The sequence below is a fragment of the Rutilus rutilus genome (assembly GCF_951802725.1).
Source record: "Rutilus rutilus genome assembly, chromosome: 13".
NCBI lineage: Eukaryota > Metazoa > Chordata > Actinopteri > Cypriniformes > Leuciscidae > Rutilus > Rutilus rutilus.
In genome coordinates this window covers 14,507,677-14,524,971 of record NC_140218.1, presented here as the reverse complement: position 1 = coordinate 14,524,971, position 17,295 = coordinate 14,507,677, and the positions used below count along the sequence as shown (strand labels likewise).

Here is a 17,295-nt window from a genome sequence, read left to right as displayed (position 1 = left end):
TGTCATCAGTTTTAGTGCAAGATCAAGTTACATGGATGAAGTAGCTAAATAGATAGACTTCCTATCTAAGTGAACATACACACTACTGTCTTAATTTTAACAGTAGAAGGAGAGAGCTGGATGTATAGCATTACAGGTCAGGTGACTTGGACCCTTCTTTACGTTAGTGCGTTCAGTTCACTTTCAGTAGATGAGTTTCTGCATGCTTCCACATTACAAAATGGTTTGAGAACACAAGCATGCTGTTCTACTTTCATTCCAAAGGCCGATTATGTTCATTCTACATATCATAATGTACGGTCTGGCCATGTGTTTTTCTTTTTTTTCTTTTACTATTGTCGTTTTCTGGATGGGAAAATCTCGATGTGCTTTGTGCTTTGTTAGCAGGACTTTGGTGTTGGTGATTGTAAAGCAGCTGGTTGCATTGTAATGTCTCAGGACATGTGTTTCACTTTGATGTCATCTTTGCATTTCTTTTCATTCAGTTTGTTTTCATGACGAGTGCTATCTTTGATTTTCAATCGTTTTTAGATGTTGAGTTGTGGAACATGTGGAATTCTTAAGAGATTTTCTAACATTTCAAAGATTTCGCAGTGTAAAGTATTTGAGTGATGCCTCTTATTTTGCGACACTTGTTTTGAGAACTACTTTGAGTACAGGAACAAAACAAAAAAAAAGACGTTGTAGAGGGAAAACAAGCCGAACAGAAGGTGTTTCAGACTCACAGAGTTTTCGTTTCGCACAGAGTGCCTTGTCAACTCCTCCCTCGTTTTTCTCATTACCCAGAGTCCATCTCTTTCCATACGCCTCTTTATCGTTGCTGGCCACGCCCTCTTTCTTAAGCTCCTCCTCAGTCCAAAAGACCAATCCGGTTTTTGATTTCCGCTCATTGTGTTTCCAGATTGAAGAAACAATCCTTTTTTGGAAGGATGGATTAATTTAAACGTAGGAACAAAATGTGAGCATGTAGATTTCAAAGAAAACGAAAACTAAAGAATTTTAATACTTTATTAATTCTGATACCTTTTGAAGAGTTTCAGACTTGAATCAACTGTGACAGGTTGGCTGTTAAATGCTCATTGTGTAAATATTGTGCTCTTTCCTATTTTGCAAATTTATTATGTGTAAATAAACATGCATCAAGGAGAGATTAAACATTTTTCGCTAAAATTGCTTGTGTCCCTAGTCTTATTCTAATTTATCATGCTTCACGATGTGTGATTTGACAAAAATGTTTTTGTTTTTTCTGTCAAATTTGACGATCTTTCTAAAGGTACACATTTCACATTAGGTTTCACAAGGTTCATTGTCAGTAGTCTAGCAATGCATGAAGGTTGCTTTCCAACAAAAAGCAGCTTTAGCAGCGAATTCACGTGATGTGACTGTAGGATTGAAAATAATCCAAGATATTTTAAATGAACAAAGATAGTTGCTTAACTGTTTCCACCTCCTCTTTCTACCACAAGGACCATTTGGAGTTCCTAAAGGCACATAGGTTTCTGATAGTGATCTAGGTCTGTAGGTCAAAATGTTTGTACTTTGGGGGTCGATGAATTGTCACACCTTTAGTGCGTGGGGGAAGTGTAATTATCTGATTGGTCAGTTTGAATGTCTCACATTTGGGTTTTAGTCACATGGTCAGGGAAATGATAAAAGAAGATTGGAACTGTTGCTCTTTCTCTATTTATGCTCTGGCTCTCTTCTTCTCTGGGTCCCTTACTTGGGTCTCTCTCTCTCTCTCAGGTAACATTTTTCATATATGCTGGGTACAATTATAATAATATAATGATAATCATCATCTCATACATCTATTTTGTAACTATTTTAAGTGTAACCATAACCATATTTTGTCATTAAACCTTTTCAATTACAACTAATGTGCTAACAAGTTTGGATTTGGTATTGACTTTGAAGTGCTATAAAGTGCAATACAATATCGTCACTCTCTATTGCAACGCTCTCCCACATATTAAGCTATTGTAACTGCGCTTATTTCCGTCGTTGGCAGTGGGTGGAACAGACAAGAAATGTGCAGTTTTCTACCATCTTGCTAATAACGTTTCTTTAGTCATTCGGCAGTCTTGCAGCCCGAACCACTGCAGGAATTCCACCCTTACATGACCAACTTGAACCCAGTGGAAAATCTCTGAGGGGGAATTTTTTGAAACTCCCAATTCAGATTTCGAATGTAAAATTTTGTCAACTAACAGGAAACATGACCACACATTAGTTCCCTTCAGAATTGAAATTTCCATATAATTTACTCACCCCCACGTCATCCAAGATGTTCACGTCTTTCTTTCTTCAGTCGATAAGAAATTAAGGTTTTTGAGGAAAACATTCCAGGATTTTTCTCCATTTATAATGGAGTTCAACAGGAACCACCGGGTTGAAGGTCCAAATTGCAGTTTCAATGCAGCCTCACAGGAATCCCAGCTGAGGAATAAGGGTCTTATCTAGCGAAACGATCGGTCATTTAAAAAAAAAAAAAAAACATTTATATACTTTTTAACCACAAATGCTCGTCTTGCACTAGCTGCGAGGCGCCACGCATTACGTAATCACGTTGAAAGGTCACACGTAGCATAGGCGGAACCGACCTATGCTGCGTTCCAGTCCACTTTTAGACACGCACTTGCGAACTTCCCTAAGCACTTCCCCTTGGGGGAATCCCTGCCGCCATTTTGAAGTGCGTTCCACTTCGTGAAGTGGACGAGGGAAGTTTATATGGACAGACCCTCGTTCCCTCGATTTTGACCGAGGGAGCGAGTCTGCTTCAAATCAGGGGGGCAGCGTTTCATATTATGTTGAAGCTTCCCCGGGCGCCGCCATTGGCTATCAGACCATCACCTGCTGTTAGCATCCCATTGACTCCCATTCATTTAGGCGTCACTTTGACAGCGAATAACTTTACATCCGAGGCGTTTAAAGACTCCATTTGTCCATTATTTATTTCTAAAGAAACACGAAAATGTATAAAAGGCTCCATTACCTTGTATCTTACGTTATGGCCCCGTAGAAGCAGTTTTTGTAAAAATAGGCTAACGATTGCGTCATACCAACGCGACTCTCTGTCGCACAGTAGAGAATTACCGTATGGACAGGAGGAGAAGCTCGCACGCAATCGGGGGGACGTGGAGGCAAAATGGCAAAGTAATTAATCAGAATACTTAGCAAAAGTTTCTCCTGCTCACACTCTCCGTCTCTGCAAGTTTCGGAAGGGAATGATTCAGATTTCGCTTGACACAGCTACTAGAAGACAGACGGGTTGCTCACGTCACATCTACGTCATCAAGCTCAGTGTGAGTCTGCGCAGTACGCTCGACCATCAGGAAGTTAGTGCTTCTAATTGACTTCACTTGCCTCCGTTGAATCCAATGGGGTCGCTGTGTCCAGTTTATATACTGTCTATGCTTCAAATGTACACTTCAGGCACCTATATGTCCCACAATGCAGTACGATTGTGACGTCACCACATATCTCATCTAATCACCACCACAACAGACAACTCTATGATATATTAATTATATATATTTTTTGTTTAAAACAACCCAAACACACATAAAAATTTGGATGCTGCATTAAACAAATTCTTAAAGGAAAAAAAAAATGTAAATAATAAATCAACTCCACAGCTGATTCCAAGTGATCAAGGGCTTAGGACGTTCCAGTTCAGCCCATTGCAGTTTCCGCCAGTAGTGGGCACTCGCAATGACGTACATCCGAGTGAACGAGACGGAGGGAAGTTTGCGAGTGAAGGGCATGACAGTTTTGGACTGGAACGCAGCACTAGTGTTTACAAAGCAAACGTGCAAAAACTCAGCCGTCCTTTACAAAAAAAAAAAAAAAAAAAAAAGAAGTACAATGATGTCGGACAATTTTTAAGTTGGAGGAGAAAATTAGATTTTCGACATACCCTACATTTTCCGCCTACGTCAAGTTACTGCCTGACCTTTGTGGTTATATATATTATATATTTTTTTAGAAAATGGCTGATGGTTTGGCTAGATAAGACCCTTATTCCTCGGCTGGGATATAGTGTAAACTCCAATCACCGGCCCAAAGACGGTGTCCGGTACCTTGGTCGAAGGGAATGCAGCGTGTATGTCTTTTCGGGCGCTTCTGGAAAGATCACTCTAATTTATTAAACAGTTGATTTCCAATTTTAATTCTGACTCCATGAATAATTCAAAAAAACTCCAAATTTAAGTGACTCTTTGTTTTTTCAAGTTTTCTATTTTAACAGCTGATCCTCGGATTAGTTGTGATTTAATTTAGACCAAGGATTATTCTGGGCATCTCATAATTTCAAATATTCGTTCATTGCGGACCTAGTGTCACTTTGAGACGTCACGTCGCGAATGTGCTCTCACGCTCACAAACTAGCCAGTCCTGAAATAGTCAGAGGGTGCAGTGCAACTATTTAACCCTATGCGGCCGCCGGCCGCTCACTGCTGACCCATAGGTGTCATTTTTTGTAATAGTTGCAGCGTACAACATGCTAAGTCAGGGAATAGTCAGAAATTGGAAGGTCTTCCTAAGATGTGCCCCACGGTCCATTCAAGGTGCCTTCAGTTTGATCTATCCTGGACAAAGATTTGCGGAAACACCAGACTGCACTTTTAATCTACTGGAAAGAATGATTTCAGAAGAATGCAGAATAAATCAAGGTTAACATTTATTTTTGCCAGGCAGAATTAAGCATCAAATAAAAAGAATTAAAAAGAATACATAATACACAACTGATCATCATATAATAGAGACATCATTCAAAATTCAATATCAAAAATAGTTTCAAAGAGTCAGCATACCTGGCAATAGAGACACACAGCAACAGTGTGGGAAGTTCTGTTTACAGATGCTTCCTTGAGTGGTTTGCCAATTCCCTTTAAATACCCAAGTGGACCAAAAGAACAATAAACATCTAGCACCCAAATATTTATTCAGCTTTTGCTGGACCCTTTCTCGTGCCCCAAATGGTCACGCCTGAGTTTGGGGGATAAACACAAATGGTTATCTATGATCTTTATTGGGGCATCTTCCCACATCAGAAGAACAGGCATTGTTTTCTTTTTTCTGACTGTTCTGCTGCTGCGGGAATGAAACTTCTTTACCATTCGCACCAAAAGTATTTATTTTGACCTCTCATAAAACAACTGGAGACAGTAGGTTTGTGTGTTTTGCATGACTGAATGAGACCTGGAGGGGGGGAGAAGATAGTGTGAGGGGTCAGGAACTCAGCATGGGGGGAAGAGACGAGATAGGAGAAGTTGTGTTGTGCTCTCCGCCCCATAGATCTCTTCTTCAGATTAGTGAGTTTTATTGTTTTATTGCAGGTTAGAATAATTGAATTCAGTCTTAGTAATAGAGCCCATTGAAGCTGCATTGAAACTACAATTTGGATCTTCAACCCGTTGGTTTCTGTTGAAGTCCACTATATGGAGAAATATCCATAATAAATGTGCATATTTTACATTCAATACTGAGAAGTATCAAAAATATTTACAGCTGAAACATTTATTGATAAATAATCTATAAATCACCTATATGCAAATGTAAAACAAGGCAAGGATTTGGGACCGGCCCCATTTCAATTGTCTTATGTTGTCGTCTTAGAAGGCAACCTATGAAGAGAGTAGTGATCAAATTAGGCTTTGAAACGCCAGTGAGCCAGTATGTGCGAATGTTTATCTGATACTGTCCTGACATTTGAGTCCCAGTAATGATGGAGGAACTGAGATTTGGCTCTTTATTCAGCTCACTGAGCCCCGCCAGATGAAACTGCCCCCATTAGTTTGGAGCATATAATCGCTCAGACTAATTCAATTAAAACTCTTTTTGAAGGAAAGCTCAAATTGCCCTATGATTGCGAGCCCACCGAGTCTTTAAATGATTCTGTCAGACTCAAATGTGCATGTACCAGTAAAGCTGTGATTTATGGCTGCCTGGCAGTGGATGTGATTTTCTTTCCTCTAAGCAGTTACAGTCAATGACGGCCGCCGCGAACAGCCAGAGCAATTAAAGCTCCATTCCACTTTTGTTACTTGATGAGCATTTTGAGTGACACAATGATGCTCTAATACTCACAGTGAATGGCTTCATGTGCATGCATCACTTTCCCTTTCAAGCACCTTGTCCTTTCCTTTTCAAGAAGTGTTCATTTGCTTGGTTCTACTAGTGCTTTCTATCCAGATATCAGCAGGCCTGGTTTTGATTGTTTAAGTGAGTGGCGTCATTTAGTGGGTGCCCAGCTAACAAAAATATGTTCTAAGTTATGCAGACGTTATTTTTGAAAGTTCTCTGAATGTTCAAAACATCTAGTTTTTAAAAGTTTTTTTCTTGGTCATGGAAAACTTAAAGGGGTGGTTAATTATAATTTCACTTTTTTTGACTTTAGTTAGTGTTTAATGATGCTGTTTGAGCATAAACAACATCTGCAAAGTTGAAGTTCGAAGCAAAGGGAGATATTTTATTTTACAGAAATCGCTTTTTAAGGACTACAACAAACGGCTGGTAGGGAGTACAATGAGCTTCTTTCACCGGTTAGCAACATCACTAACCCTCGAATTTACATAAACCCCACCCCCGGGAACGTGATTTATAGATTATCATGACAGAATATGCTAATCAATGACTAGAAGATAGTTAACTCCACAGCAGCTACATAAATTCATCAACTAACCATTCAGAAACGTGCTGTTGCATTCTACATGTTGTCACTTCTTTAGTCTCTCTGGTTTGAACATAAAAGGCTAAAAGTATTTTAAATTTTTAGTGAGTGTCTGTGTGAGGTAAGCTCCGCCCCCAGTACAAGGGCGGGAGCAGCAGCTCATTTGCATTTAAAGGGACACACAAAAATGTCGCATTTTTGCTCACCCTCAAAAAGTGACCATTTTAACATGCTATAAAACAATATCTGTGGGGTATTTTGAGCTAAAACTTCACATACACACTCTTGGGACATCAGAGACTTATTTTACATCTTGTGAAAAGTGCATTATACCACCCCTTTAAGGGAATATTTATAATTTTAGAAACATTATGGGAATGCTACTTTTGAATGTTCTCAAACCATTCTGAAACAAGCAGCAACATTTAAAAAATATTAGACAAACACAAAAATCACATTCCATTAAATCCTAGCATCCATGAACCAGAAAACCTACATGAATGCATAAAGGGGGTCAAAACGACCCGTAATGGAAATTGTCTTTAAAGAAGAGGTGTTCTATTAATGGAATAATTAAAATAATTGATGCTATATAAATGTTTTAATATATCAAATGTTTATCTGTCCACTTTCCTTAAAACTAGATGTACCGCATCGCGGTACAAAATATGACCGCCGCTCAGGCCTGCACTGGCTTTCCACAAAAATAAATGACGTGGAGTAATTTGGCTGTATTGCGTGTTTATGTATATACCTAAAAAAGTAATAGTATGTGCATGTCTGTGTGTGTGTGTGTGTGTGTGTGTGTGTGTGTGTGTGTATGTGTGTGTGTTTGTGTATGTGTGTGTCTGTGTGTGTGTCTGTGCGTGTATGTATGTGTGCGTACATGTGTGCGCGTTTGTGTGTGTGTGTCTGTGCATGTGGATTTGTATGTGTGTGTATGGGTGTGTGTCTGTGCGTGTGGATGTCAGTGTGTGTGCATGCTTGCGTTTGTTTGTATTCCTGCATGTGTGTGTGTGACAGTATCATCCTAAACCAGCAACCCTTCGCTCAACAGCACCATCTACAGGCCGATGAGTGTACAGTCACTAAATGTGCACATAAATGAATTCATTTTATACCCCCCCATGGATGAAATTCTACAAAACTTAGCAGAGGATACCCCCAGAGGATGTCAAGTTAATCATACACATGAAATATGGTGCAGTTATGAACATCTCCACTGAAGATAGGGGCGATTAAAACGACAAAACGAAATTTTTCCGTAGAAGTCTAGTGGGGCTACATGCCCACCAAATTTCATGTTCCCCGGTGTTTCGGTGTCCCTGGTATCGTTGACAAAAAATTTACGGGGGCCCCAGCGCAGGGGGGGGGGGGTGGCCCCCGGGGACCAAACGAAATTTTTCCGTAAAAGTCTAGTAGACCAACATACCATAAAAATTTCTTCATCCTCGGTGCCACGGTTCAGGTAGTTATTTAGGAAAAACTGCATTTTTTGGGGTTTGGGGGGGCCCAGCGCGGGGGGGGGAGTGGCCCCCAGGGACCAAACGAAATTTTTCCGTAGAAGTGTAGTGGGGCTACATGCCCACCAAATTTCATGTTCCCCGGTGCTTCGGTGTCCCTGGTATCGTTGACGAAAAATTTACGGGGGCCCCAGCGCGGGGGGGGAAGTGGCCCCCGGGGACCAAACGAAATTTTTCCGTAAAAGTCTAGTAGACCAACATACCATAAAAATTTCTTCATCCTCGGTGCCACGGTTCAGGTAGTTATTTAGGAAAAACTGCATTTTTTGGGGTTTGGGGGGCCCAGCGCGGGGGGGGAGTGGCCCCCGGGGACCAAACGAAATTTTTCCTTAGAAGTCTAGTGGGGCTACATGCCCACCAAATTTCATGTTCCCCGGTGTTTCGGTGTCCCTGGTATCGTTGACAAAAAATTCAGTAAGGTGACGAAAAAAACAAACAAAAAAAAACTTTGACAATCCCTATATGACCGCTTTCGCTAGCTACGCTAGCGGCGGTCATAATATTATAGATCTACTCTAAAGTTTATTCCAGTTTGAACCTTTACTCCACAAATTTTTGTACACATTTCACATAAGAATTGCACATTTCTAAGCATAACTTCTGCACCTCTTCCTTTATCTGGGCCTTCAGCTGTCCTATCCTGTAGCCTTCATTTCTCTACTCATCTCCTGCATCTACTGAGTAACTTCTACATTTGATGAAAACGTCATGACTGTTACAAAAGTATGCATGTGTATAGTATGAATATTATCAAAACGACTGTTCAGCTAAAATAACTGGAAGCGAATGACATCGGAAACCTCGCAAATTCAAGTTACAAATGGGCGCACCTGCTCTCACGCTAAAAATAAGGTGGATACTGTCAAATGTGTGATTTATTCACATCAGATAGTTGCATCCATATCAACCAAGGTTAACATGGTGTGTCTTGGCAGGGCAACCAGAGCTTGATGGGGAAGAAAACATACAATTTTCATAAGTTTAAATGACATAACAAAAAGCTAACATTAATCTAATGATGTATGATCCCTGTGCTCAAAAATCAGATGTGTCAAAATACTATGTGTTCATTAGGTCTTGCGGTGGAAATGCAGCCTAAATAAAGAGGTTCTTTTAATTTCACAGAATGTCTTGACAGAAACATATGTCATCTTTAAAGACTTCTGGTCATTGTTTCCCTGGAACATAAACTGGGAGGACTGGGAGAGTGATGGACGACAGCTGTGAATCGGGGTAGAGTCTGGATCTTCTCTTGCATGAGCGCTGGCTCTCCAAACACATTTCTTCAGGTGTTTTCAAGCTGGATTAAATGAGCGGTGAAGATTTTAGTAGTTCATTTTCACACATTCTGATTTATTTCATCACAATGTGCCAAACAAACACTTGGAATTTTGAGTTTACAGCTGTCTTGTGTGTGTGTGTGTGTGTGTGTGTGTGTGTGTGTGTGTGTGTGTGTGTGTGTGTGTATATATATATATTGGTAGCACTTTATTTTAAGGTGATATTTATGTTACTACATGTAGCCTACTTACTATAGTATTAACATTAAATTATGCATAATTATAAGTAACTAACCCTAAACATAACTCAAGCCTATAAGTAGCCTACATGTAATATTACTCAGTAATTATTTGAGGAAGTACAATATAACTACCTCACCTTAAAATTATGTGTATCCCATATTTTTATATTACAGTAAAGATAAAGATGTTTGTATGACCAAAAGGATTTTTGAGGCAAAATGTGTTTACTTGTCAAAAATAATGAGTATGACTAATAATGAATCATGAAAATGTTACAAAGCAAAACAAATGTTATTGATTTGGTACAAAAATAGACATAATTTACAGCTTTTTTTTTTTTTATTGTTCTGAGGGGCTGTTTACAAGACAATGTTTTATGCGTTTTGGGTGCCTGAAAACGCAAACTTTTGAAAACGGGTTTCAAAGTGCAAGTTTTTGAAAACTGTCTCTGTGTAACCACAAAAAAACGGATCTCTGAAGACGATGGCGTCATGCACATGCGTATTACGTGTTCAGTCTCGATTCAACGCCATCTAAAGACCTGGCTGCAGAAAACAGCTTTTCAGTCTTTTTCGTGTTTGAAAGGGATCGTTTGTCATCTGTATGCTGGAAAACTCAAATGAAAAACTTGAGTTTCACCCATTTGCTGATATTTCACAGCCTCTAACCAGTTCGTCTTTTCTCCCGCTCACCTTATTTCCTCCATATTTTTCTCTTCTGCTTCTCTATTCCTCTCTTTCAAGGCCTCCCGCTGACAGACAGACTCTTGAATGTCTGATGGTCAGAATAAAGAGACACAGATGTGGACAATTATCTTCCCGCTCACTCATGCGCGCAGCACGCTTCTCTCAACCGGCTCTCGGCGGGTCTCTGAGGACAGGGGCCGCTGATGAAGCCGTGGGATCGGCCCCTGGAATCATCACACCTGCGTGAAGGTAATAAGATGGCTGTCGCTGAGAGCCGGTTTGATTACCGAGCTCGGAGACGTGGAGTGTGATTGGCAGTGGAATGTAGACAGTGTGATTAGGGGGGACGGATCTTGGCTGTTATTTCTAATGGTGCAAAGGTGTCGAACGTGTAGATGTTGTAAATATGTCGACGCATCGGTTCTGGCTGAGTCAGTCATTTACGACACAGCTTGGCTTGTGCCATCTGTATGCCATAGTGACAAGTTTTATAGATCTCCAAAAACAGATTAAATAACATCATCTTCACAGAATTAACCATTTCAAATAAGATTAGGCAGAATCCATCAGAAATGAACAAACCACACTTTTATTTAATTTTGTATATAATTGAATATTTTTAATGTAACTTTTTAATGTTCGATCCTTCAGAAATCATTCTGATTTGCTGATTTTCTGCTCAAGAAACTTAATTTTATTATTATTATTATCAATGTTGAAAACATTTGAGCTGCTTAATATTTTTGTGGAAACCTTGAAAGTTTGGGGCAAGTAAGATTAAAAAAGAAAATAAAAGAAAGAAAATCATCAAGGATGCATTGAATTGTTCAAAAGTGACAGTAAATACATTTATAATGTTAGAGAATATTTCTATTTTAAACAAACTCTTCTTCTTTTGAACTTTCTATTCATAGAATCCTGACAAAATGTGTCACACGGTTTCTACAAAAATACTAAGCAACTGTTTTTGACATTGATTATAGTTTTCTTTGTCTTAGCTCTTGGCAAATTCTTGCTTGTTTTAAAGTCCTCCTGTGATGAAAATCAAGCTTTTAATGTTGTTTATAGGTCTATGTGGTGTTTATGCTTTAAGACAAACCTTGTGCAAATTCATCAGTCAACACCATTGCTGAGTACTTTCTCCTGGGTGGAGCTTTCTGGGATAGTCCTAAAATGGTTCAGGTCATACTTAGATGGGAGAGGTTATTATGTGAGTATAGGAGACCATAAGTCTGAGTGGACACACAGCAAAATCAGCAGTGCTAATTCAACACCTATAGAGTTAAATTCAACACTTTAAAAGTGTCTATATTGGTCCACACTAGATCGAGTTAAAACTACACTTTTCAAAGTGTTAAATATTTAAGAGTTGCAGCAACTCTCTAAATAGTTAACATTTAACACTAGTCAACACTGGTTAGTGTTGAATTTACCCAACACCAGTGCGTAGTGTCAAAATTTAACACCAAATGTGTGTTTTTCTTTCAACACTACCGAGTTGTTGCCATATTAACACTACATAAGATGTAAAGTTTAACATAAAATGCAACTCTTGTAGAATTGATCTGTATTGATTTGTAATACTATTAGGAATCAATTTATACATTTCAGGAGTGTTAAATTTGACTCAAATTGAGTTTGTATTTATGAGATGTGCTTTTTGACAAAAGGAATCTTTTCAGAAATAAAAGCAAAGCATTTAACCTATTGATAACATTGAATGCACATCAAAACAATCCAGAAAGTTAAATTGTAACCTCAGTCTGGGATCATAGTAGAATTCTGTTCATTGTAAAATTAAAAATAAAGGCAAAATGCAAACAGTTGTTTTAACAAACTAGTTTTATTAACGAACAAGTCCCTTTACATCATAGGTTAACTTTTAAAATAAATGAAGGCAAAATATAGCCATTTCTGTCATCAGAATTATGTGAAAGCTGCTCATCAAATGATCTAATACTTAAAGTCCTGTACATGTCAGTGAATATAAGTCCTGTGTCAGTGAAGTTGAGTCAATACTAGAGTTGAGCCGGATACTCGGCTGAAACGAGTATCCGGTACGGATAAAGCACTTTTGTCGAGTACGAGTATTATACGAGTAATACGAGTCAATATCTGTGCTCGGATTGAAAAAAAAAGAAAGTTATGTTGAGATTAGGACTGGGCGATATATCGATATATATATATATATATATATATATATATATATATATATATATATATATATATATATATATATATTATTCATTTATTTATTTATTTTTTAATGCGATATGGAATTAGACCATATCGCATACCGATATAGTTCAAATTTGCGCTGTGATCCTTGCTCCAAGCCAGCTGCTGTGCTGACCCGGAGCTCTCTGCACTGCTCCCCGCACCCCGCCCCTCCTTTTCCACTTTGCGTGCGTGTTTAGAGCTGGTTATGTTATAACATGAAATAAAGTCTTTCACCTCAGAAAAACGGACTTTCTTGTCCTGTCAGCCGTTATACTGTGGTCGTAGCGCACGCGCAAATGCGGCGGCGCGCGCTGTGTATCGCCTCACTGTATATAAAGTGCAAAAGAAACTACGAGCATGCAACGCCGTTACGTTGTAAATTACACGAAATAAAAGTAATGCAGGTATGAATTTCATTCTATTCACCAGGAGCAGTTTCCATGTTTCATTAACAGTTCTTGTATTGTGTAGGCTATTCACCATGGTAACTGTCGTTTCCATATTAACCCCAAAATGCCACTATTTTTCTTTGTGTTATTTTTTATATTTTTAAATATACTGTAGTGGCTCATACCAACATTGTATTAACAAAAACTAGTTTGGGACTGCTATTTAATACCTTTAGCATAGGCCTAATGTTTATTTATTAGTACTAGTCTTTACTATTAGTCACATTCTTACAATTTATGTTAAGTAAAGGGGGACAGTAGTACTTGTGTGTGTGTTAACAAATTTTGAAAAAAATAAAACATGAAAAATAAAAAATATTGGGATAGGCTATATATATCGTATATCGAAATTCAGCCTAAATATATCGGGATATGACTTTTGGTTCATATCACCCAGCCCTAGTTGAGATGAAAACTCTTGTTCATTACATTTTACTTCATAATTGCAACAGCATGTGTTGTATTCATTGTTGCAAAACTTGTTCTGTAGTTCGTTTGTTATCGTGATCAAAACCATTGATCTGAAGCTCAATGCTGATGCTGTCATGTAAATATTTTTTTAATCAGTAATAAATATAACAATTTCTGATCAACCCATATCAATTGCATACCGGTTAAAGCCTCGCCCATTTTAAGACAACCCGACTCACTTCCGGGTTAAACCCCGCCCACTTCCGGGTTAGGCCCCGCCCAGTCCGAGTACAGATACAGATACAGATAATTCATATGGTTAACAGATACAGATACAGATACAGATAATGCTGTACTCGCTCATCCCTAGTCAATACCTTCGACTTTAGTACCACAACAACATTCAACAGATGAAAAACAGTTGCAGGATATGAGTGGATCAGTTGTGTCCAGTTGCTAAAAGTAAAGTTCAGTGCATAGTTGTTTCACAGAGCAGGAAAGGCTGTGCAGATCCAACTTTCTCAAAATCCTGGAGTGCTGGTTCCCTAGACAACACAAAACCAGACCATTTACAATTAATACTATTTGTGTTTTATAAATACATCAAATTTATGGTGGAAAAAGTTCAATCATCTTGGACTTTCGTGACTCAAACAATAAACAATTTTGGTTAGATTAAGGTTAGATTGAATTGACTGATTTCCAAGTAAATTAAAGACTTAATTCATCCAAAAATGTAAATTCTGTCATTATTCACCCTTATGTTGTTCCAAACCAGTAAGAGTTTTGCTCATCTTCGAAACACTTAAAGGGATAGTTCGGCCAAAAATGATATTAAACCCATGATTTACTCACCCTCAAGCCGTTTGAGATGCATGTCAATCTTTTTTCAGACGAACACATTTTCAGTTATTTTAGAAAATGTCTTAGATCTTTCAGTGGTTATAATGTGAAGTAATGGGGTCCACCTCCTTCAAGTCCCAAAATGTGCATGCATCCTTCACAAAAGTAATCCATCCGGCTCCAGGGGGATAAACGAAGGCCTTCTGAGGGTAATCTGTGCGGTTTTGTCGTAAAAATATACATATTTAAAACTTTATAAACGAAAATAACTTGCTTCCGGTAGCGGTCGACGCGCGTTCACGGAGATGGGTATGGCGTATGACGTAGGACGTAGCGTAGAAAGCGTCGTGACGTAGAACGAACGTGACAGCGCAGCCAGTAAATATGTATATTTTTACGACAAAACCGCACGGATTACCCTCAGAAGGCCTTCGTTTATCCCCCTGGAGCCGGATGGATTACTTTTGTGAAGGATGCATGCACATTTTGGGACTTGAAGGAGGTGGACCCCATTACTTCACATTATAACCACTGAAAGATCTAAGACATTTTCTAAAATAACTGAAAATGTGTTCGTCTGATAAAAGATTGACATGTGAATCTCAAACGGCTTGAGGGCGAGTAAATCATGGGTTAAATATAATTTTTGCCGAACTATCCCTTTAAGATATTTTTTATAAAATCTAAGAGATTTCTGTCCCTTCATTGACAGCCTATTCAACTATCACTTCCAAAGCCACGGAAAGGTATAAAGGAAATCATAAGTAATCCATGTGACTCAAGTGGTTTAACTTCAAAAAATTTGATGAAGCAACAAGAGTGCTTTGTTTGCACGAAAAAACAACAACAAAAAAACAACTTTATTTACAAATTATTAATCTTCGATGCACGCTCACTTAACAACGCATGTTGGAAATTAATATTTTATAAATTAAGTAGTAAATGTTTTGTTGCTGCAAACACAGCACTTGTGTAGTTTAATAAAATGTATGTTAAACCACTGGAGTCGCATGGAGTACTTTAATGATGTACCTTTACACCTTTCTGGGGCTTGAACGTGGTATTTGCGTGGACTGTCAATGGAGGGACAGGAAGCTCTCAGATTTCATTAAAAATATCCTCATTTGTGTTGTGAAGATGAAATAAGGTCTTACATGTTTGGAACGAGATGAGGGTAAGTAATGACATAATTTCCATTTGTAGGTAAACTAACCCTTTAGGAATAAATTTAGACACGCACCTCAAGAAATCTCACTAAATAGTCAGCTGATGGAAGAATCTTTGTTCCCTTCTTGTGGCGTTGTGATGTTGGGGGCAGGTGATGGGCAGAGATTTCCCAGTCAGTTGAGTCTAAAATTAAAAAGCAAGAAAACATCTACCTGTCAAATCATGAAAACAATTGGTTTGAAAACTAATTTTATTTAAAGAAAAGGGGGGAAAAATTACTTTTGTAAAGTAATTTGACAGGACAAATTCAAAATGAGTGTTATGAAACACAAAAAAATCTAGTTACCAAATAGCAACAAAGCTATGATTATTTTTTTATGTTTATACACATGATTATTTCATAATGTTATCTGTAAAATCTGACCCTCACCAGGTTCTAGTCTGTACAGTCTTTAAAGACCAGCCACTTGGTGCAGCATGGAAATGCTCCTAGAAAACACAAATAGCAAAAACAATACATTTAAACATGAAAGCATATCCAAACATCAACCAAAATTGAATCTGAAAAATAAATTTCATTAACATTAATCTTAAAGAATTACTTACACATTCTAAGAAAAATAGTTTTTCAGTTAACGTTAGGTTTCAGTTAAGATATGTTAGGTGTGCTGGCAAACGAGAGTAAAAGATAGTTTGAGGATAAATACATTATGATATTTGCACATCACAAATATTGTCATAAAACAAAATAACATTATAAAATACGTATTGTAAATGAGTTAAAACACTTACTTAGTGTTTTCACCGTTAAACTCCGTGCAAACTCCGTGTCTGCACTGCGTCACGACTCGAGTTGAAGATGCAGGGCATAACGTTAGTCTGTGAGAAAGGTTTAGGCGCGCACATCACATAAATATCGTTATAAAACAATATAATGCCATGTTGTAAATTAGGTTAAAAACACTTACTTTCGGTGTTTTTCCTGTTAACGTTACAAGCAAACCTTCTCGTCGTCAGCTGCGTATTGAGTCAAAGATGTCACCTTTGAGAAAGGTTTCGGCTCGTTTAAGCGCGCAGAGCATTTAAATATTGCTATAAATCAATGTTATAAAATACATATTGTAAATTAGATAAAACACTTACTTTGGTAGTTTCTCTGTTTAAAAGCAACCTCATCCTGGTCTGGTCTGCATCGCGCGTCAATGAAAATGCCTTTCTGAGAACGGTTTAGCCGTTCACAGCACATAAATATTGTAATAAAAAAATATAATGTAATAAAATGTTATAAAAATGCATATATAAATGCGATAAAACACGTAATATCTGCGTTTTCCCTCCTCGTATGCCTTGCATCGCGAGTCAAAGAAAATGGCGTCTGTGAAAAAAGTTCCAGGTTGTTTCGTTGCGCCCAGCGCGTAAATGTCCCGGATGTAACTAATTACACTCTCTCAGTGTTCTTTAGATGTAACCAAATTTAACTCTACATATTTTCACCAGCCAGAGTGTGCGGTTTACACTAGCAGTGTTAATCCCTTGAAATTCAACACCAGAAAATTAACTCTTTACTCTAAAAGTGCTTAACACCAGGATTTCAACACTGGAGATTTTGCTGTGCATCCATGACATGCGGAGTCCCTCAAGGCTCAATTCTTGCGCCACTCCTGTTCAACCTGTATATGCTCCCAATGAGCCAAATAATGAGAAAGAACCAGATATCTTACCACAGCTATGCAGACGACACACAGATTTACTTAGCCCTTTCGCCTAACGATTACAGCCCCATTGACTCCCTGTGCCAATGCA

General features: G+C 38.3%; 1 long non-coding RNA gene across 1 annotated transcript; it reads right to left on the bottom strand.

Moving 5' to 3' along the window:
• Nucleotides 1-13,917: 13,917 nt before the first annotated feature.
• LOC311303084 lies at nucleotides 13,918-16,676 on the bottom strand. The gene is made up of 6 exons (XR_014629707.1): nucleotides 16,636-16,676; nucleotides 16,461-16,534; nucleotides 16,285-16,371; nucleotides 15,923-15,981; nucleotides 15,566-15,675; nucleotides 13,918-14,027 (listed from the first exon to the last, which is right to left on the bottom strand). It is a non-coding gene; the product is annotated as an uncharacterized lncRNA (long non-coding RNA).
• Between the last annotated feature and the right edge of the window lie 619 nt (nucleotides 16,677-17,295).